Source organism: Neofelis nebulosa, chromosome 1, assembly GCF_028018385.1.
Source record: "Neofelis nebulosa isolate mNeoNeb1 chromosome 1, mNeoNeb1.pri, whole genome shotgun sequence".
Lineage (NCBI taxonomy): Eukaryota > Metazoa > Chordata > Mammalia > Carnivora > Felidae > Neofelis > Neofelis nebulosa.
In genome coordinates this window covers 135,590,456-135,613,885 of record NC_080782.1, presented here as the reverse complement: position 1 = coordinate 135,613,885, position 23,430 = coordinate 135,590,456, and the positions used below count along the sequence as shown (strand labels likewise).

Sequence of the window (23,430 nt, the reverse complement as noted above, 5' to 3'; positions counted from 1 at the left end):
CGAACCATGAGATCGTGACCTGAGCCAAGTTGGACACTCAACCGAATGAGCCACCCAGGCACCCCTAATAGAGTGAGTATAAAAATACAGAATTTGCAATGCCTCACCGCTAATTTTTTCTGGGAAAATAAAAGCTTTAGAAAAGGAGAATAACTTTAAAAACAAAATCAAAGCACTTACTTCTCATTCCAAACCGTCGATTACCACGAAGATACCTTTCATATTTGGTCTTTTCTTTCTCTTTTTTAAAATTGTAGCGAGGGGAGAAGGGGAAGTCTATTAAAAGAAATATTCTGTCTTTGCGTTGCAAAGAAAGAAGCTTACTGAAAACACAGTTTTGAGCAGATAGTCTGTAATTTCCTCACCATGGGCTCGTGTAGTTACAATATTCTGTCAATAAGTTCTGTGCATTCCATGAGGAGGGAGTGGAAGAGAGGGAGGCTTTGAAACCTGTCATGAGAGGTTGGTGCCCAGCATGTTCTTTTGATCACCAATTTTCTGCTGGCCCTTACCTGAGATCTCTTTTGTTGTCCTTCCTTAGAATACGTGGACACATTAAAGGGCCATAGTAGGGGCCCTTGTATTTGAGATGGTGAGAAATCTGACTTTGACCTTGCAAAGCCCTATCAGGGATACTACCCTGCCTGATGACTTTGCTCCTGATACGTGATTTTATGCAGGTCAGTGATGTTTTGGGTAAAGCTGTCACCCCAGGCCTGGAATCTAACCCAGCTCTGTCATAAACGTCCAATTAGAACGGTTTCTACCTTCATACGGGCTCCGTTTCTCACCTCTAAAGAGGGGTAACAGGTGAAGTAAAAGTAACAGGTGCACCAAGGTGCCTCAGTTTTGGAAAGCACAAAGCTCCCTGCAAATGGATGACTGTTACTGTGGCTTCCTTTTCCCCTGCTCTAGTTCCATGCCTGGCCCTGCCCACAAAAACCAGCTGCTCCTGCTTGTTCTGTGACCTGTGGTGGCACCGTGGGCACTCATGCATCGGGCTCTGTCACTGTCTGCCCGTAGTCACTCAGGTCGTTCGCCGATAATGCCCTCCCTGCCTGTGGGGCTGGGCCGCTCTCCAACAGCCAGCCTCTCTGGAATCAGGCTCTGCCTCACTGTCTGCCTTCTTGTCCCACACCCAGACGTGGTCAGAGCACAGTGGCCTCTCCCAGTCCCGGGTCACAAGGCCTGGGGGCCAGCCCTGAGCTGGAGATGAGGAAAGATGGGGGAGGTGCTGATTGAGTTTGTGTGTGAGCGTGCAAGGGTGAGGCTGAGCTGAGCTCACACATGAAGAATTTGAGGAATTGGGTGTAGGGAGAAGTTGTAGAAAGGGAAGCACGTGTTGGATGGGTGTGAAAGCAGCTAGTCCTGTGTGAGTGAGGAGGAAGCTAGACCAGGATGTGGATCCGTGAGCTTGACTTTGCTTGTTTTTTTTTTTTTTTTTTTTTTTTTTTTCACATCATTTCCCCCAGGGCTCCTGTGCCCTCTGTGCTTATTTCCCCTCCATTGTGTCTCTTCCCCTCCTCACTTAGCTGGGTGGGGACTGGGAGGGGGCTGGGAGGGGACTCGGAGGGGACTGGGAGGAAATGAGAAGCTCTGAGAGAGAGACACAGAGAGACATATACACACAGAGAGAAAGACTAGAGAGAGAGAGAAAGAGAGAATTGCACTGCCCTCCAGCTGCCACAGCAGAAATGACGACAATAACCTGGCTTTCTGTCTGGACAGCGGGAAACCTTGGAAAAGCATGATGTTTGGGGAATTCTATCATTTGGACTTTTTCCTGAAAGGAAAAGTGAACAAATGAAAGAAATGGAAACAAGAGAGGCATATGTGAAAAAAAAAAAAAAAAAAAGGACGGGGCTTGTTCATTAGTGAATTTTTATGGTGGCTAAAATTTTTAGGTTTTGGTAACTAAAAATGGGGTATAGGCAGCCCATGAGACCGTCCTCTCCCTTCCTGTAGCGTGCCCGTCTCATCCCCCGAGTGTCATGTAACATGGCGAGCCACAGCAACATGGCGTGTGGGCAGTGTGTCTGAGAATGAGCAGTGTGAAGCATTCCATCATGCTTTTTTCTCAGACCCAGTTCTCGAAGTCCCATTCATCAGGGAGAGGGTTGAGCTCATGGCAGGGGAAGCTGATAAGTCAAAGTGAAGCATGAAACCCTAGGGTTGATAACCTGGAGCCCACGAGCTTGGAGCTGGCTGTGTTGCCCTCCTCCTGCAACGCTTGCCTTCCAGGCGAGAAGCCACAGAGGTCTAGGGCTGTGTGACCATCACAGGAAGGGACACACGTGAGATTCTGCTCTGGGAATCCCCAGAGTTGGAGTTGCTGCTTCACCCTCAGAAGAAAAGAAAATCCCCGGGTCAAGAGATTCACAAAGTGGAGTGATTGAAGGAAAAGCAAGAACAAGTGTTGAGTCTGTCTGGAAAGGAGACTGTGTGATTACCTGATTACTAGTACATTCCAACTGTCTTGTTCCTGATAGCAGCCCAGCGAAGCAAGTCAGCTTTATCATCCTGTTGTGAAGATGAGGAGACTGAGGCACAGGTGGTTTATTTGCCAAAGTCAGACGGCCTTGTGGAGCATTCTGGAAGCTTTATGGAGCTCCCAGCCTCTTATGTTCGAAAGTTTGTGTTATTCCCCCTATGGGAATAATACAAGAAAAGCATATCATGTCTTGGTTACCCAATTGAGCTTTGATATTGTAGTGCTGAAGGAGTATCTGAGGCTGTCTATTCTCTCTCTTTCAATATCTGCATTTCCAAGTTGAAGAGACCACATTACCCAGGGTCAGGTAAGGCAGGCTTGGAATGCTTTCCCATCTCAGTAAGGGGAACTACCGTCTATTTAAGCGCTCTAGGTAAAAGCCTGGGTGATATCTTGGTGGCTCTCTTTCAGCTCACATACGGGGTCCAACTCTCATGTATCCAGTCCTTCCCCTTCTCTCTCCTGAATCTATACAGTAGTCTCTTAATCAGTATTTTTAATTCCTTATTCCACCTGTTAGCCATAGTGATCTTTAAAAAAAAAAAAAAGAAGCTGTCACTTCTCTGCTTTAAGCACATCAAATACATCCTGTATTCTTAAGTTAAAATCTCATCTCCTCACTGTGGCTCCTAGGCCCTCCATGAGCTAACCCTGTTCTCCTGGCCTCACATAGGGTCTCTGTCCATCCTAGGGGCTATCTCCTTTCTGTGACTTCAACTTTTTCTCATCTTGGGCTGAGATGCCTGAAATGTTCTTCCTTGGACTCTGGCCCGATTCATCAAACCTACTTAAATATCAGAGAAGACTTCCCTAAGTGCCATACTGGAAGCACCTGCCAACAGTTGCTATCTGTCACACTTGTCCATTTCTTTCTTTCAGAGCATTCTTCACTATCTGAAAGCTTTCTGGTTATCTGTGAATGTGTTAATCGTTTTTCTCCCTTAGAATGTAAGCTCTTTGAAGACCAGGAATTTCCCATTTTGTTTATCCCTGTTTTCTTTTTTTCTTTGTCTTTTTAAATGTTTATTTATTTTTGAGGGAGAGAGACAGAACATGAGTAGGGGAGGAGCAGAGAGAGAGGGAGACACAGAAGCAAGCTCCAAATTGAGCTGTCAGCACAGAGTCCAACGTGGGGCTTGAACTCACCAACTGCAAGGTAATGATCCGAGCTGAAGTCGGATGCTTAACTGACTGAGCCACCCAGATGCCCCTTTTTAATTTTTTTTTTAACATTTATTTATTTTTGTGAGACAGAGCATGAGTAGGGGAGGGGCAGGGAGAGAGGAGACACAGAATCCAAAGCAGGCTCCAGGCTCTGAGCTGTCAGCACAGAGCCTGGTGCGGGGCTTGAACCCATGAACCGTGAGATCATGACCTGAGCCCACTTTGGACACTCAACCGATGGAGCCCCCTAGGTACCCCGAGTTCATCCCTGTTTTCTAAGGCTTAACCCAGTGCCTGAAACATATAAAATGCTTTAAAATATTTGTTGAATAAATGACCACATAAGCTCAGGCTTCTTGATGCTTGGGCCAGAGTTCCTTACTTCACTAGCCCTTAATACATAAGGTTTGTGACATATTTGAGAGATGGAAAACAGGAAGTTTGCCCCCCTAGCAGCTAGTCGAGTCAGGAGAGTGGCTAACTGGGAAGAAGAAAGAGAGCCTGAACACGGGATGGGGAGCGTGGGAAGGGAGATCAGAGATGGAGTCATGGCTGGTCTGTGCCAAGATCTCCAGTGAATATTTCTTGAATTCTCCACAAACATTTGTGATGGAGTCTTATTACACATAACAGCAAATTCCAAAGCAGCAGTGACAGCAGGGAAGAATGAAAGGCTAAGGAAGCAAGTCCTGAGAAGAGAAAGTAGCTTTCTCTTGGATAACAGTTCCTTCATCTCAGCATTTTGCATGAATTTCACATATTTTTATTTGCACATTTGCCTTGAAAATAAAAATGAGCTGCATGGAACTAGGGGGTATTATGCTAAGCACAATTAGCCAGCCAGAGAAAGAAAAAGATCCTATGACTTCACTCATATGTGGAATGTAAGATACAAAACAGATGAACATAGGGGAAGGAAGCAAAAATAATATAAAAACAGGAAGGGGGACAAAACATAAGAGACTCTTAAATACAGAGAACAAACAGAGGGTTGCTGGTGGGTAGGGAGATGGCTACATGGGTGAGGGGCCTTGAGGAGGACATTCGTTGGGATGAGCCCTGGGTGTTATATGTAGGGGATGAATCACTGGATTCTACTCCTGAAATCAGTATTACACTATATGCTAACTAACTTGGATGTAAATTTTAAAAAAAGAAAGAAAACAATTTTAAACAAATAATGAAATAAAATAGGGAAGTAAAGTAGATGCTGAACTTGATGCAAGATTGCACCTGTGATTCACAGTTCCTCTTTGTCTTTGGCTTACTTTGTAATAAACTTGATTAAGAGTCTATAAAATAAAAAAAAAAAAGAAAAGAAAAATGATCTTACTTACCTGATTTCAAAATGGAAATGGTTAAAGCATACTTAAAGTTTTTCCTGCTGTTTATGCTTCTAGTAACTGCAAAGCCTACGTGGCATATTCTGAGATATCAAGAAGGTCACTGCCCCGCAAAATTATCTTCCCCATTCTGCTCAAAGTACAGTGTGGCTTTAAAATGCTAAGAATTGGGGCGCCTGGGTGGCGCAGTCGGTTAAGCGTCCGACTTCAGCCAGGTCACGATCTCGCGGTCCGTGAGTTCGAGCCCCGCGTCAGGCTCTGGGCCGATGGCTCGGAGCCTGGAGCCTGTTTCCGATTCTGTGTCTCCCTCTCTCTCTGCCCCTCCCCCGTTCATGCTCTGTCTCTCTCTGTCCCAAAAATAAATAAAAAATGTTGAAAAAAATAAAAATAAAATGCTAAGAATTGATATCAACAAATACTGAGAATTGATGATGTTCCAACCTGTGAACCTTGACCATAACACACAGACTTTGGGGACCTTGAAGACTCGCTCTGTATTCTATTCCAGGTGACAGGACATAGTAGACCCCTCACAAAATATTTGCTGGTAATGCATATATGGTACTATGCCACATACTTGGGAAACAGACATCCCTCTCCTTCGAGTGCATAGTAGATGTTCAATAAGGTTTTATTATTTTGTTTAAGGTGTTTGATAGTGGGGAAGCAGCTAGGAGATTGGAGCACAAAGTTGGACAGGGTAAATGTCCCAAGAGAAGTTGCCAACAAGTAATATGGAGATGTAAAGAGGGAAACGAGGACTTGGAATTTCAGGATCAGGGAGAGTTTTGTGAAGGGAAAGTATTTAAAGATTTAAAAAAAATGTTCTCTCATGTATTGAATGGGTGAGTGTACTTTGTCAAAGGGCAGAATATGCTGGGGAAGAAACAACAACAACCCCCAAACAGAAAACGTCACGAGTGGAGTGTAAGACTCATGCTCGTGTCTGGAGCACCACGTTGAGGAGATTGAGCTGTTGAGGCTCAGATTCCAGAGGAAGGAATTGGCATTAGGAATAACTCTTGAATCACAAACAGGAGTGTGCAAATGACTCTTTTGAGCCTTCATCTCACCTTGCTACAAGTAAATTCAGTGTGTCATTTGGGGGCTCTTCTCCCTCCCTCGGTATCTCAAAGACTTTTGGGGTTTCTTGAAAAACAGAGAACTTGCCCCTAATTTTTTGGCTCATACTGGTAGTTCTATTGTTACAGCTGTCACAGAACCTTAAAGGTAGTGGTTGTTTCTGGGCTCTCTTTGAGCTGCAGTGATCTTTATTCCCATAGGAGCCCTGTTGCCCGGGGGACGGTCTCTCTTGTTTTACACCTGTCCTGCCCCTCAGAAGCCCTGGCTGCTCCCCCAGATACTGTCGGGAGTAAACGCAGGTCTCTGCTTTTAGTAGAGACCACCATGCTTTTCTAGTGTAGGGCAGACTCTGTTTTCTCCTTTGCCCCATCTGCCTCTGCCTCCCTCCAACATAATCCACCTGAGGGACTGAAGCCCCTGAATTCTAAACAGCAGGCAGGGTTAGTAGGGAATTTGCTTTGAAGCATCTGCTGCAAAGCTCCCGTGAAGCAAGGCAGCAATTAACCTGGCTACTTGATTGGCGTAGGAGAGGACATCACTGGTAATACAAAGCACACATTAATAGTTCAATTAAACTGTCCAACATCTACTTGATTGGGTGGGGCAATGAGAAGCCACTGAAAGTAATTGTGTTAGCATTTATTGTTCATTTTTTTCTTCCATTGGTTTAAAGATGAAGGGGAAAATGCCAACCAAAAAGAAAAAAAAATGGTGGGGGATGCTAGCCTCTGGATTTGGTAGACACTGTCTTATAGGCAACCCCTTCTAAACTGGCCAGCTATCTCCTGAATGTTCATCTCCTTTTCCCTTTACTTTGGGTGGCCCTAGTCACAGGACAAGGAGTTTCCTGTTGCATGTTGGTGATAATCAACTCTTCATTTTTTCCTAGATGTCATTTTAACTTGAAGGCTATCTTAGCAGAGATTGGACCTGAGACCATTTAAAAAAAATTTTTTTTAATGTTTATCTATTTTGAGGGAGAGAGAAACAGAGTGCAAGCAGGGGGGGAGCAGAGAGAGAGGGAGACACAGAATCTGAAACAGGCTCCGGGCTCTGAGCTGTCAGCACAGAGCCCGATGTGGGACTCAAACCCACGGACCTTGAGATCATGACCTGAGCCGAAGTCGGACGCTCAACCGACTGAGCTACCCAGGCGCCCCCTGAGACCAATTTTTAAAAAAGGCTTCTAGGTTGGTAGAAATTGCACTGTCAAGGAACAGGAATCTAGAAAATGGTGATTTAAAAAATTAGAGATTTTCAGGGGTGCCTGGGTGGCTCAGTCAGTTAAACGTTGGACTCTCGATTTTGGCTTAGGTTATGATCTTCTCGTTCATGGGTTCAAGCCCTAAATTAGGCTCTGTGCTGACAGTGTTGAGCCTACTTGGGATTCTCTCTCTCTCCCTCTCCCTCTGCCCCTCCTGTGGTCTCTCTCTCTTTCTCAAAATAAATAAATAAACTAAAAAAAATTTGAGGTTTTCTTATTCTTACATTTGGAAGTAGAAGGTCTAGTACTGATACTGGGGTTTCATGCAGCCCCCAGGACTGTCTTATGTTTCCACTCAGTAATCCTTACCTCATTCTTGGGGCATCGAGGTTATAATATGGTCACTCCACTTATTACATCATGTATCCAGGCAGGAAGAAGGGCAAGGACAAAGGATCTAGTCAGCCAAGGCTACCTGCCTTTTGAAGGGCTTTCCCCAAAGTTCCATCTGGTGACTTTCACCTATATTTCATTGTCCTGAAATGTGTCGCGTGGCCATCCGTAGATGCAAGGGAGGCTGGGAATTGTGGCTTTCAGCTGGGCTCATTACCACCCTGACAAAAATTAAGGTTCTGTTAGTAAAGAAGAAAGGAGAATGGATATCAAGTAGGCACCTAGCCATGACTGCCACATTACATATTATTTTGCCCTTTTGTTCAAGTTAGTGTGCCTTTTGGGAGAACAAACCAAGTTTCAGCAAACAGAAGTAAATCTTCTGCAAACTCTTCTCTGTGTACCTGTCCAAAGGCATAAAAGTGATTTTTGTATTGGTAATTGATATGATGCATGTTACAGTTTCCTCCATTAGTGAACATCATCCTGAATTGATTGTGTTTGGGGGTGCATGTGTGTAGTTATTTACACAGCTGCCTCAAGTGGCCAGTTGTTGATTAATCATCTTTTAGTACCTTCTCTCCTCTGACTTTTTACTTCTGTGTGTGGATACATCAACACGCACTTTGGGGCGCATGTGTTGGTTAAGCATCTGACTTCGGCTCAGGTCATGATCTCATGGTTTGTGGGTTTGAGCCCCGTGTTGGGACCTGTCCCGACAGCTCAGAGCCCGGAGCCTGCTTCGGATTCTCTGTCTCCCTCTCTCTGCCCCTCCCCAACTCATGCTTGCCCTCACACACACACACACTCTCTCTCTCTCTCTCTCTCTCTTTCAAAAATAACTAACATTAAAAAAAAAACAACACATTTCTTTCTCGCTCCCCGATCTTTATATCAGAGCCAGTCCTCACTCATGACTGCTCTGCACTGTACCTTTCTTCATTAAAGATTTAGTGTCATGAGTGCCTTAATTTCAGCATGCCCAAGTAAACTTAATGTCTGTCCCTTCCAAACTTTCTCGTCTTCTCTGTCGCTCATATCAATGAGTGTACATTCCCAGGTTTCAGGCATCCTTCCTGAAACCTCCCTCATGTTCTTTCCTCCCCACAACCATTTGATGTTACAATCTTGTCCAGGTGGTATGCCACGTATTCTCATATTTGTTGTCTTGTGTTGAGTCCATTGCCACTTCTTGGACTCACCCATTTTGGACGAGCTGTGTTTAGCTATTTTGTTGCCACAATAAGTATCCCATGTTTTATTTCATTTCATGAATGGCTTCGCATGTAATCTAGGATGTGCAGCTCTCTGTGATATTTTCCAATTACTGTGTTTTCATTTAGATGACATTTTAAAAATGTAAACAATTGTGGATCACCTGAATGGCTGCCTTAGTAGTGAGTGCCGACAATTGATTTCATTGCCTGTGTAGGTGTTTGTGTTTTTTTATTGTACCAACAGGCATTACTATAATTATCAATAGCCTACAGGAAAAAAAAGAAGGCAGAGGGACTTTGTCTTCCAATATGAGGCATTTGGGGCATATAAAGTTCAATGAAGGCACTGTATTTTGTTATTTTAACAAAGGTTTCCTGCTAGCTCAAATAAGTAAAACTGTGGCCCTAGAGGTATAAGTTGCTGAATTCCAAATAACCTGTCCTGGTAGAGCGAATCTGATGTTAGGAGTGGAAGTTTGTTTCTGTAGAAATGGTATCATTGGTCATGTTGAATGAATACCATCAATTTGAGTGCTGTCTTTCTTTAAGTTTATTTATTTATTTTAAGAGAGAGAGTGCACAAGCAGGAGAGGGGTAGAAAATGAGGGAGAGAGAGAGAGAATCCCAGGTAGGCTCCGTGTTGTCAGCACAGAGCCCAACGACGAACTGTGAGATCATGACCTGAGCCAAAACCAAGAGTTGGACGCTTAACTGACAGGGCCACCCAGGCACCCTGAATGTTATTATCTTTGTTAGTTTAAATGTAATGTTAGTTTGCGTGTAATTTAAAAGATGCTTACCTGTAGTTTGAGGTTTGTACAAATCTAAACAGCAATATGCTAACGATACCCAAGTGGCACTTCAGGTCTATGTGAACTCTTTGTTTTAAAAAGGGTGCGTGTATCACTCAGGTGGGCTAGGGCAGGGTCAGCAAACTATCAGATAAAGAGCTGGATAGTAGATACTTTAGGCTTTGGTGGCCATACAGTCTCTGTCAAAATGACTTAACTCTGATGTGGTGGCAGGAAAGCAGCCACAGATTAGATCTGACCAGATGGGCGTAGCTGTGTCCAATAAAACTTTGTTTACAGAACCAGGCAACAGGCTTGATTGGGACTTCATGTCCAATGTGCTGACTCCAGGGCTACAGAGTATGATCCCGGTTCCTGGGCTTGACATACGGCCTCTTCATTCTCTCTAGATTCACCTCCTACCTGCTCTTCTGAACATTGGCTGTGCCCTAGACTTTCCAGAGCTGCTTAATCTCCCAAGCATGTCGCACTCTCCCAGGATTCCGCACCTTAGCTCATGCGCCCTGACACTTCCTTTCCCATCTTCTTAAACTAACTCCTACTCACCCTGGAAGATAAAACTTAAGGGGCCCTTGGGTGGCTCAGTCCATTAAGCATCAGATTCTTGATCGCAGCTCAAGTCATCATCTCAGAATTCATGAGTTTGAGCCCCGGGTCAGGCTCTGAGCTGACAGCATAGAGCCTGCTTGCGATTCTCTCTCTCCCCCTCTCTCTGCCCTTCCTTTCTCGCTCTCTCTGTCTCTCCCCCTCCCTCCCTCCCTCCCTCCCTCCCTCTCTTCCTCAAAACAAATGAATACAGTTTTGGAAACAAACAAAACAGAAGCAAACCAAACAAAACAAAACACACTTCCTCTCAGAAGATGTCTTTGGCCCCTTGTGGCTGAGTTAATGCTTCTGTCTGCCCCCTCCTTGCTTCTTTAAATTCACTCCGGACTCCCATAACATTTTCAGGAAACTCATCTGTGTTGTAACTGGACACTTACGTGACTATTTTACTGTCTTCTCTAGGCTGATCTCCCTCTTCTCTGTAGCACATGCTGTTCCATCCTTATAATTATTACCAATTTAGAGGATTGATGGAAAGAACAGAAGGGGGTGAGTGTGAATTTTACATTGATGACATATTTACCCCACGGAACTCAGAAATGCCCCGAGTGTGCCTTCAGTTGTCAGAGTTAGGTATTCTCCCATCTGTGGAAATGGGGGCTCGTGAGCTTTGCCAGTTTTGAAGAAATAAAGGGAATTTCATGTTTGTGCATCCGGGTTTCGTGACTGTAAAACTGATGCCTGTGAAATGGATCAAAGTTAACTTTGACAAAGGGCAGGAAACAGATGAAAAATAAAGGAAAGAAGAAAAAGAAGGAAACCTGCAGTGGACGTTTGGGGTATAGGTAGGTAGGCTGAGTTGGCGATGTAATAATTGAAGTCTGGGTTTCTGGGCGGGGGGAAGGTCAGAGGGGGATGTTTAGGGAAGTGAGCCTGAGAGTGATGGAAGGAATGAGGGCGCCAACCCTGAGCCTTGGACAGGGGAAAACTTGGGGATGCAGGGGTCAGCAGTGTTGGACTTTGCCTTTCCCTTTATCACTTGGCCTCTCCTTGCTTCTTGCCATTCCCTTCCTCTGTTTCTGTTTTGTCTAGATGTTTATACCCTGCCTTATCTTCTCCTGAACTAGCTATGACATGGTAAATATAAATATTGTGTTACTGATTTAAATGTTTTTCTTTTCTCTGTTTGAAAGTGTAGATGTAGGTCAGTTGATCCTTGATCCCCTTTTTCTCCAAAGAATAACACGTCCCTTCTAGAAGTTTAAAATGTTTCTACCCTTGTTAAGAAAAAAAAAATAAAGAAGAACTCTACTATGGTTACGCATTTTAGGAGAAACTCAAATCCTAAAAATAGAAAGTTAAGGGTAGCTCTTTTTTCCTATTTGATAATATAATTATTACACCAAAGGGAAAAAAGTATATTAAAAATTAATCTTACTAAGCCACGAATGACTAGCGGTACAAATACTACAGGGAAAAGAAAGTAATTTTTTCAAAAAGAGGTAATGGGGTAAGATCAAGGAGAATGCCTAGGGCTCCCAGAATCAGCACCATCCTGCACACAAATAAACATAAGACGGTAGGTAAAGATACTGTGGCCGAATCTCCTAATCAGAAAAATATCTTTGAAATTTGAAAACCGAGTTGTGATTGTCAGATTTACGAGTGATCTTAACACTAGACTATATTTTTGAGTCGATCTCTGAGCAGGACACTTTCTGTCTGTGATTGAGATCCTTCCATGGGATTGACAGCATTATATATATGCTTTCACACCAGACACAGGTCACACATATATCCCTGAGAAACAGGAGGTAGTCAAATACTCCACAGGAAATGGCACTGGACACATTTTATTGTTAAGATTATTGCTTATGATTGGGGAAATGTTTTAACATTGGTCATCTGATCGTTAAAATCAAAACTCTTGTGTCCTAAGTAGTTTTCATTAGATGATGTTAGTGATTTTATGCAAACATGAAGACGTTTTTACCAGATTATATTACTAACAGGGTCCAAATTTCAGGTAACAATTTTTTTAATAAAGAAGACCTAGGGTCTTCCTTCAGTCAACTCAGGGAGCTAAGTTAGTGGTCCTTCACTGGACACATAATCATCATTACACCTTGTTGTGTGTGGTAGTAACTCAGTGCTCCCGACAACCACGTAAGGTGAGTTCTCTGACTGCCCACTTACAGATGTGCAAGCAGAGATAGAAGGGGTGGGTAACTTGCCCAAAGTCACATAGGTGATGAGTGGCAGAGCCAGGGTGATGTCCCGTATAGTCTGGCTCCTGAGGCCTTGGACTTCACCTTCAAACTTTGCTTCTTCTCACCATTCTTCCTCCCAAGTGCACCAGTTTTGTCGAATTGCTGTAGAAGATTCATTCCCTGTCACTGTGTGTTTGTGATCTATATGCACCTTTCGTGAATAAAACCGACAAAGCTTTGTCTGTATAAATGACCTGTGTTAATGTCTCTTGGCATTAAGATGCCTCGTGGGGAAGTAGAAATTGTATTTTGCTGTCCTTGTCTGGATTCTTCAGTAATGGATTATGGCCACAGGATATGAAATCAACCTGTGGAAAAACTGAAAGGATCATCATTAATAACGGCACACCTGACATCATATGGCGCCTGATGTGCCATATCGAGAAGGATGCAACATCATCTATGTGATAGTAGTGCTAAAATGTTTCACCTGAATCTAACCATGAGGAAACACTCAGACAAACACACATTTAAGGACATCCTGCATAGTCGCTGGCCTGGACTCTTCAAAGGCATCAGTGTCACGAAAGACAGAGGGGCCAAGGAGTTCTTTAAGATTGATGGAGCCAGGACGATGAAATGCGATGTATGATCCTTGTTTGGATTCTGGATCAGGAGAAAAAACAGCTGTAGAGGACATTGTTGGGACAAACAGGTCATTTTGAATATGCATTGCCTATTAGATAATGTTAAGTCTCCTGAGTGTGATGATTGTGTAAGAGAATGCCACTGCTCTTTCAAGCATAGAAAGGATGTGTGTGTGTGTTTATAAAGTTAATAGAATATTAACAATTAGTGAATCTGCGTGAATGACAAATTGGTGATTGTACTGTTCTCACAACTTTTTGGAGGGTTTGAAATGTTCATAAATTTAAAAGATCTGTGTGGGAGGGGCGCCTGGGTGGCGCAGTCGGTTGAGCGTCCGACTTCAGCCAGGTCACGATCTCGCGGTCCGTGAGTTCGAGCCCCGCGTCGGGCTCTGGGCTGATGGCTCGGAGCCTGGAGCCTGTTTCCGATTCTGTGTCTCCCTCTCTCTCTCTCTGCCCCTCCCCCGTTCATGCTCTGTCTCTCTCTGTCCCAAAAATAAATAAAAAAAAAAAATAATAAAATAAAAAAAATAAAAGATCTGTGTGGGAATGGTATAGTAAGTGGATACACACACATACATATATACACAAACACATATATATCACGCAGATATATACACACACATACATACACACACATATACGTACACATATACATACACACACCTATACACACATACACACCATATACACACACATACACGCACATACACACACATATACACGCACATATATAGACACACATACACATATATACACACACATATACATACACACATATAGACACACACATATACACACATATATAGACACACATACACACACAATTAGACACACGCACATGTACATACACACACATATATACACACATATATATACACACATATACACACATATATACACACATATACACACACATATATATACACACATATAGACACACACACACATAGACACATACATATAGACACGTACATATATACATACACAGATATGTACACATACACACATATACACACATATATATATACACACATATAGACACACATGGACACACACACATAGACACACACATATAGACACGTACATATATACATACACAGATATGTACACATACACACATATATACACATATATAGACACATATATAGACACACATATAGACACGCATACACATGCACTTGTGTGTTCTTCCCTCCACCTGTGGCTCCTCTCTGTCACTAGGATCCTCTTCTCCCTCTTTACCTACTTACTGCTTACTCATTCTTCAAACATCAATTCTTTGCCAAGTCCTTCCTGGTCTATCTGCTTAGGGTGAAACCCCGGTATGGGCTTCTAGGGTGATAGGACACATGTCTCTGGTAATATTTACCCCAACAGCAATTAAAATTCTGTGATTGGATTACTGCTTTCTGCTCTCACTAGGTTGCAGGCTCTCTCTTGTATTTGTTTTGCTTACCATGGTCACCATAGCAGGATCTTAGTAACTGATATGTACTTTTAATACATGCTTTTTAAAATAGTTTTTTTTTCCAGTAAAAATAATGAGAATTAAAAAAAAAAACTTAACTAAATTTTTTAAGGTTTATTTATTTTTGAGAGAGAGAGAGAGAGAGAGAGACAGAGCGCTAGTGGGGGAGGGGCAGAGAGAGAGGGAGACAGAATCTGAAACAGGCTCCAGGCTCTGAGAATGTCAGCACAGAGCCTGACACGGGCTTAAAAAATATTTAGCATTTTTATCTTTACTGAGTTCCATCGTACTTAACTTAAAAAAGAATAGGTATTTTCTTCTGAAGCTTCATTCCAGGTCTTTATTTTTTTCCCCTTCACTGAGGCTAATTTCAGTTCTGAAGTTTATATGATCCCCTCTGACAATATAGACACATTATTGTCATAATGCTCCTTGAAAAATGGGTTAAGTCACTTGGCTTCTGTTTACTTTCAGAATCGATATGACTTCATGCAAAATGATGCAGCAGTTCACATCATTCTGTCAGTCCCCATGAAGGAAATATTGTTTTCCAAAATTAAAATTGTGAATCAACCCACAGGAGGATGTCGTCAAGTAAACAAAGAATCATCGCTTATATTACACTGCCAAGTTTTTGATAAGCTTAATTCCTCTAAATGCATTTAACTTTAATGAAGAGTAATACAATTTAATAACAGCATAAAATGGAATCATTTATCTTCGCAGTCCAAAACATTGGGCAGATGTCCTCTCCTTAATATGTTGTTTCAATTGCAAGGTTTTTGTCCTTCCTCAGATTTGTCTTCCCTCATTTCTCTATGTGCGGTTTAGGGAGTGATCTATATGTACATGTTTAATTAAATCACTCATCAGCCTGTGGTTTTCATGGTTGGAAATCTCTGGGATGCGTTATTTCAAGTTCTTGAGGCATTGATACTTATCCAACCCAATAAAACTTGGTAATTATTAGCATATTAGTCAAGATTGTTTCAGTTGGAAGTGACATAAAACCAATCTCAAACTGACTTAAGCAAAAAGGGGAATTTATTGGCACCCATAACTGGGGAGACCAAAGGTGGATGCTGGTTGCACAAGCTGAGATGAGGTGGGTCAGGGTCTCTCCTCCTCTCCTGACTTGCTTTCCTCTGGGTTAACTTCATTCTCAGGTGGGCACTTGAGTTATGCCCAGCAAGGGAGTGTTCATATAACAACAGTAGGTCATTCATTGGTACAGGGGTGAACTTCAGATACTTAGAAATGGGGCAGGGGGCTCCAGCCCAGCCCAAACTGGGGTTTGGAGTCTGCCTGGATATCTATTAGTGTAATCTGCACTTTTGTGTGTGTTTTTTTTTTTTTTTTGGCTTAAGGAGGGGTTTTGTTAGAAAACTCTCTTGCGAGACGATCAAGGTGGGGAGACACCATTAGTTTTTGAGCCTGTGAGAAAAGCAGAATTATAACCAAAGGTGAAATCATTGTTTTTATAAAGGATTTTTAAACTATGAAGGAAATGCAACAGTTTTGGTGCCTGAAGGGCGTGATAGCTTTGAAATGCTTCCAAGAGACGACATCAGTGCAACAGAGGACGGCATCTCACGGAGAACAGTCATGAGCCCAAAAGCCATAGTTTCATTCCTGTGTTCCCTGTGGAGGCTTCCAGAACTGCTTGAGTCTCTGGGGCACAGAGGCAGTGTAGTGTGGATTACAGCGACAAGAGACTTAGCCCCTTGGTTTATGGAAGGTGTTTCTAATTAGTTTTATATGGGCAGATTGCTTGACCCCAAGGTTTTCTTGCAGAGAGGGAATCAATGCGGAAGACGTTGTAAGAGTTAGAGTAAGTTAATGGGAGGGTACAAAGGAATAGGTTATTGTGTGTTGGTAAATGTTTCATTTTGATAATTCGGTAACACATGCACCTTACACAAAAAGCAAGGGACATTATCACAGGATTGTCACGTGTTGTCTATAAGAAAGTGGTGTTGTCGCTCTATGTGGGCTTTTTCAAAAATAAAATGAGTGTTAGAAGAGCCATTTCAGACATGTTTCAAATCACTGAGAAACTTGAAGTTCCCTCATGTTGAGAACACTCTTCCTGTATAACCTCTTCTCTGGTTAAAAGCATTTAAAATGTTTGAGAAGCATATATAATGGAATTGCAGAGGTTTATAGATTCCAATCAGTCATGTGATCTGCAGAGTTCACTGTAAATTGTTATCTAGGAAAAAGCCTCTATTACTTTTGTTTGTATAAGCTCATATCCTAAATAAAACGACTGCCAGCAGAATGCTCATTAAAGTGGATTTAAGATTCCAAATGAAAAGTTATTGATTTCAAAAAGGATAAACACCACTAAGCCTCAAGAATCATCTGAAGTTATTAAATTACCAATTTAGTTACTGTCATTATTTTTTTTTTACTCTCTTGGTTTTTTATTAAGTAAACTGTATAAGGTATAATGTTTGAAATGAAACTGTAAGGTAACAGCCAATGGTTGTTTTCCACACGCATTTAGAAATTAATGATCTGCTGAAAAATGGTGATGGGTTTGGTCTCTCTTGCCCCAAATTCCTGGCCCTTGTAAAAAATATAGCCTACTTCATGTCTATGGGAAGGCAAGATTAGGATGGGTGTCAGATGGTAAATTTTTAGCCATCAGCATCTAGCCAAAAGAGCCTGACTTAGCCCTATCACATTTCCCATGTATATTTATGTACTGTACCATTTGGGTATTATAATAAAAAATTGTATCTGTCCCTGGAGACAAAATTGAGTTATATATTAAATGGCTATTTTCTTTGTTTTCTGCTTAGGTATGCGTGTAATGTGGTAGCATAATATATATTCCACACTTGTTTCATTCCTGCAGAGAGATAATATTTTTGCAGCTGACAGAGTAAAGACATCCTGTGCTTCTAGAGTAAGAGAGAACATATTGGCAGGATAAAATACAGATGTTCCCAGTGTTTTTTCTACCTCATGGTTGCATTCAACAAAGGTTAACTTTCATGGGCATATTTCCCTGTCCTTGTTTAGGCAGTTGGACACACAAGTCCACAGCAAATTCAAGATTGTGAGAGGTTGTTCCAAGGAAAGTATTTCAGAAGGCTTTTAGTGGTGGGAAAGTAACTTAAGATCTCATACCCTGCCTCCCCACCCCACTGCATAGTAAGAATGAGACATCAAAGTAACTTCCCTGCTTCTCCTTAAGGAAAGAACTTGTAGTATAGCCATTTTTTTTCTCCTAAAGAATTTCATTTTTTCTTAATATAATACAAACAAAACTTCTCTTGTCATAGTCTAAGGAAAAGAAAGAGAAACTTGTGTGACAAAGATGATATCCTTTGCACCTGTTTGATCCCTTCCTTTTTCCCATTTCAGAAAGGAACAGTCCCAAGGAGTGTAAAAGGAGTATAAAAATGTCATTTGTGTATTATTGTTGGAAACTTGTCACCGCATCTATGAAGCTGAGGAGTGTAACCGGCATTGGAACAGGTAGGAGTGAATAAAGGGGACACTGATGAGCCACTGTTCACGTTTTGACTGTCTGTTCTGGAACAACTAACTCTTGGGGTGCCTGGGTGGCTGAATCAGTTAAGTGTCCGACTCTTGATTTCAGCTCAGGTCATGATCTCAGGGTTCTACTCTAATCTCAGGTCATGATCTCAGGTTCTCCACCCTCTCAAAACAAACAAACAAACAAACAAACAAACCGACCTAAACACACACACACACACACACACACACACACAACTAATTCTTCTTCTGTAAGGATGAGACAAAAATTTCCAGATACATTAAGGAATTCAGTAGTTCAAATGGGGAGGATCAAACATGAGCATTCAGATACAGACCTACTGTAGAATAAAGGGAAGAACTTTGGGGTTGGGGGAGGTCATTTTCTTAATTAGATTCACAAGGATCCTTTTTTTGAGCTTCTTAAGGGCGAACTTCCACAAAAACATGTTGAGACACAAAAAACAAATCTTGGCAATAAAAAGAAGAGTAGGTACAGGACACTCTTCCAGAATATGCAGAGCATAACCTTTAAGACTGGGGAATTCAAGAAAGAAAATTCAAGAGGCAGGAAATGTTGAAGTGTAAGAAGTAGTACCATGATTTTGTGGGTTCCGGAAGGAGAAAATAGTGGCTGAATGAGAAGTAATAATCAAGTAAACAAAAGAAGGCAGCTTCTCTGAATTGAAACAGTCAGCCTTTTATATGGAGCAGGGTTAGCGTAGACTTAGGGGGTATGAAAGGAGTCAGGTGGAAGCAGTCAGCTGGGAGAAAAAAGTCACCAAAGCAGGGGTGGGGGTGGAGTTTGAATGACATTAGACTTCTTATTTGCAACATCAACGTTAGAAAACCTTAGAGAAAATGTATAGATTTCTGGGGGAAAAAAGTGTTAGGTTTCAAGAATTATATTCCAAGCCAAGCTCTTGTCTAAATGCAAAGGCAAATGAAAGCCTGGCTCAGATTTAAAAGAATTCAGAAATTAGATGACCTGTGTATGCTTTTGGAAAAACAGAACTTAAAGTAGACCTTCAAGCAAAAATTAATCAAAATAAAGAATTTAATAAAGACACAGACATGTTTTAGGAGAAAAAGAGCAGTGAGCAAGAAAAACGTAGATGAAAATCTAGAGGATCGCTTGTAATGTGGTTGTGAAATTATGTACAGTTTATAACAAAGAATTTTAAACAGAAAAATGTATATAATTTTAAAAACCTCCTAAAGATGGGGGAGGGGAGAAAGAGAGAGTAAAGTGTGATGAAGTTTTTATTGTCGAACCAGGAGGGTCTGTATCGATAACTTCATTCTTGACATTAATGGAGAATAAATTAAAACACATTTAAAAACATTAAACAAAACCAATTTAAACTGAGGCCATTGGAAAAGAAAGAAAAAAGGGAAGCATTATTATTTCAAAGGATGGCAAAGTGTGTATGTGTGTGTGACAGAGAGAGAGAGAGAGAGAGAGAGAGAATGAGAGCATGAGACCGAGATTTAGAGAAATACCAATTAGGTTTCTCTATTACAACTTCAAGGCCATGATGGAAGAACGGATTTACCTTTCTGTAAAACTGAACAAAACATGTGAGGTGACTACTTTTAGGCACTGGAAAATAGTGCAGGACTCCAGTCTCAGCAAGACAGGAAATAAATGAGGTGAGCACCACATCCAACCTGATTTTATGTCTGGGGGCGCTTTGCTGAACTGGCACTAAGTGAAGAGCCCAGGTGAAGAACATCAAGTTGTACTGAGCCGAGGAGACAGAAATGGCAGTAGAGGGCATGAAGAGGCAGTTGGGATTCACAGGATAGAATTCCAGAGACAAATGAGCTCTGCAGAAGGGAAATGTCAGAAGTCTGTGTGGAGATTCTTCTTACCTCTGGCTAAGAGCTGCTCTGGGCTTTGCCTGTACAGGGTAAGATTCTGTAAGACCTCTTGATTCTGCAAGACCACAGCTACTGTGGCACTAAGAAATGAATGGAAATGCCAAAAGTCACGTAGTGCTAAAATATATTGGAGTTTTGACCCAACGATGGCGGAAAGACTTCATTGAGCACACGGGGCATTCGACTGAGACCCCAGGAAGGCCACTCTTTTGGAATAAGGAGTAGGAGCATATCCTAGAATTGAGGTCAAAATCAATATAGATTTGCCCAAAGAAAGCATAAAATGAAACCTGAAGGATTAAAAGAATGAACCTGTTATGTAGTTGCTGGCCAGAACCAAACATTACACCTTAAAAAAAAAAGTTTGTTTTTTTTTATTTTTGAGAGAAAGATAGAGTACACAGAGGAGAGGAGCATTCCTGGAATCCCAAGCAGGCTCTGCATTGTCAGCATCAAGGCCCACACAGGGCTCAAACTGAGGAACCAGGATATCATGACCTGAGCCAAAGTCAACAGTCAGGCCTTTAACCTACTGAGCCACCCAGGCACCCCCAAACATAACACCTTTAAATGAGAGACAGGATAATCCAGATGCTGTACAATATATCATTTGTAACGTGCAGCATGCAATAAAAATTAATACATATGCAAAGAAGCAGGAAAATGGTATTCATAATCAAGATTAAAAAACAGACAACCAAAAGAGATCCTGAAAATGACTCAGATTTTGGAGCTAGAACACAGTTTAAAAATGGTGATTGTAAGCATGTTCAAGGATTTAAAGACAAAAAATGGACATAATGAACAGGTTGGGAAATCTCAGAAATACAAGCTGTATAAAACTATCATTTAAAAATACTAGAAATAACAATTTCCCTCAGTGGCTTAAGAGGAGATTGGATACTGCAGAATAAAAAGTATGAGAACATGAAAATAGATCAATTAGAAAATATCAAAACTGAACAACAAAATAAATTTTATTTTTTATTTTCTAAAATGAACAGAGCCTCTGTATCTTGTAGAATGATATCACGTGTCTTATATGTAATTGAAGTCTCTGAAGACAAGGAAAAAAAAGAATGGGTCAGAACTATTTGAAGAAATGATAACCTTAAATATTCAAAATTGGAAAAAAAATCAATCTACAGATGTAAGAAAGTCACAAAACCAAAAGCAATATATCTCTCAAAATAATCTTTAAGATTAGAGGTTAAAAAATATCTTGGAAGGACTATACCTTAATACAATTTTACTTAATACAATTTAGCTCCAGTAGTCATGGGGCTAAAAGAAATGGCGAAGAAAGTTCATTGGGCTAAAGATAAAATTTAGAATGATACTAAGGAATGAACATAATTGGGAATGGTAAATATGTGGTAAATAAAAATTTTATTTTCCTACCTTTAAGTTTCCTTAACATACTCGATTGGTTCAAGCAAAAGTAAGAACAATGCATTGTGATATTTTTAGCATATGTAGTGATAACACATGTCCATAGCATTAAGAATTGCAGGGGGTTAAGTGGAATTCTACCCTTGAAAGATTTGGATATTCTACATGAAATGTTATAATATTAATTACAAGTAGACTCAAGCTCAGGATATATACTCGAATTCCTAGAGCAATCACTAATAAACACATACACACACACACACGCACACACACACACAAACCAAAAAGCAAATAAAATGGAGTACTAAAAAATATTTTATTGGATCAAGAAGGCCAGAAAGAACAAAGAAACACACATGATATGGGACAAATAAAAAGCAAATTGCAAGATGATAGAATTCAACACAACCATCTTAATACTTATATTGACTGAGAATGCACTAAATATTCCAGTTAATAATAAATTTAATAATAAAAAAGGTCAGTTCATTAAGAAGACACAAAGTTTTAAATGTGTATTCATCTAATTACTGTATTTGACATAGCTCCTGGCACATATAACTATTTTTAATGCAAGGATGACTCAACACAAGGAAATCCATTAATGTAATTCACTATATAAATAGATCAAAGGAGGTAAAACTCATGACATTTCAATATGGGAGAAAATGCATTTGCTAAAATTCAGTCATCATTCTTGATTAAAAACAAGTAAACAATAACTCTCAGCAAGCTTGCAATAGAAGGAAACTTTCTTAAGCTGATAAACGTTAGCATAAACCAAGAGCAAATATTTGATGTAAAACATTACAATCGTTCCTACTAATGTTTCTAAGATAAATTTGCTCCCAGCATTGTTGCTATTTAATCTTGTAATGGAGAGTCTAACTAATGCAGTAAGACAGAAAAGAATAATATATATATATACATATATACGTATGTATGTACATATGTATGTACTATAAAGGAAAGATGCAGATAAAATTATTTGCAAACAAGAGATTGTCTTAGAAATCCAAGAAAAAAATTACTAGAATCAGTACAATATTGAATATGAGGTTTAGGTAAATCAAAAGCAAAATCAGTGGTTTCTTATATATTATCAACAATACATTAAAAAAATGAAACAGAGACAAAGGAACTTATTCTCACCAAAAGAAAAACTATAAAGCTGTGGGGAAGGGGTGCGTGGGTGGCTCAGTTGGTTAAGCTTTTGGCCCTTGGTTTCAGCTCAGGTCATGATCTCACACTTCGTGAGTTTGAGCCCAGCATGTCACTCTGTGCTGACAGTGTGCGACCTCCTTGGAATTCTCTCTCTCCCTCTCTCTTTGCCCCTCTCCTGCTTGCTCTCTCTCACTCTCTCTCAAAATAAATAAATAAACCTTTTTTTTAAAAAAATGAAGGTGTAGGAAAAAAAAATAACCCAGTAAATGCAGGTAGTCCCTTCCTAAATGGAAAGACACTATTTTTGAGATAGAAATCTTCCCAAGTTGATATAGAACTGTAGTGCAATCCTTATCATTATATATGAAACTTAAGCTGATTCTATAGGTCACATGATAGAAGAAAATAGCAAGTAATAGCCTGTAAATCTCTGAGAGGAAAAAAATTGTAGTAACTTCTCCTGCAGAAATTAAAACACATTTGAAAATAGAATTGTGGTAGTGTAGGATTGGTGCAGGTGTAGGCAGAGATAGTCATGAGGAAGACCGTATGGAATTTAGAAACATGAGTCTGTACACTGGGATTTGGCATTGTTGGGAACATTGAATCTCAAGCCAGGCTGAAGTCGCTGTGCATTCTTGGGCAAGTTACTTCAACTCTCTGTCTTAGTTGGCTTCTGTGTAAAATAGTGACCATTTACCACCCATATACGAGGGTTGTTGGGAAGATTAAAGAACTTAATATACAAAGAGCCCTTAGAAGAGGGCTTGGAATATGGTCAGAACTATGTAAGTGTTAGCTGCTATGAATCATAAAGATAATAAACAAATCAGTAGGAAGAATATAGATTACTTCTTAAATCAGGGCAAAGATTGGTGGGTTATCAATTTTGAAAGAAA

General features: G+C 40.8%; 1 long non-coding RNA gene across 4 annotated transcripts in view; it reads left to right on the top strand.

The window, feature by feature from the left end:
- LOC131516456 (uncharacterized) overlaps positions 1 to 23,430 on the top strand; it is a 91,457-nt gene that overhangs the window by 48,860 nt on the left and 19,167 nt on the right. For 2 of the 4 annotated variants that reach the window (XR_009264086.1, XR_009264088.1), the window contains exons 3-4: positions 10,716 to 10,802; positions 17,957 to 18,070. This is a non-coding gene — a long non-coding RNA (uncharacterized LOC131516456). Of the gene's footprint in view, positions 1 to 10,715; positions 10,803 to 17,956; positions 18,071 to 19,623; positions 21,638 to 23,430 lie in introns of those variants that run through there. The other 2 variants (XR_009264090.1, XR_009264089.1) reach the window with 2 other exon arrangements.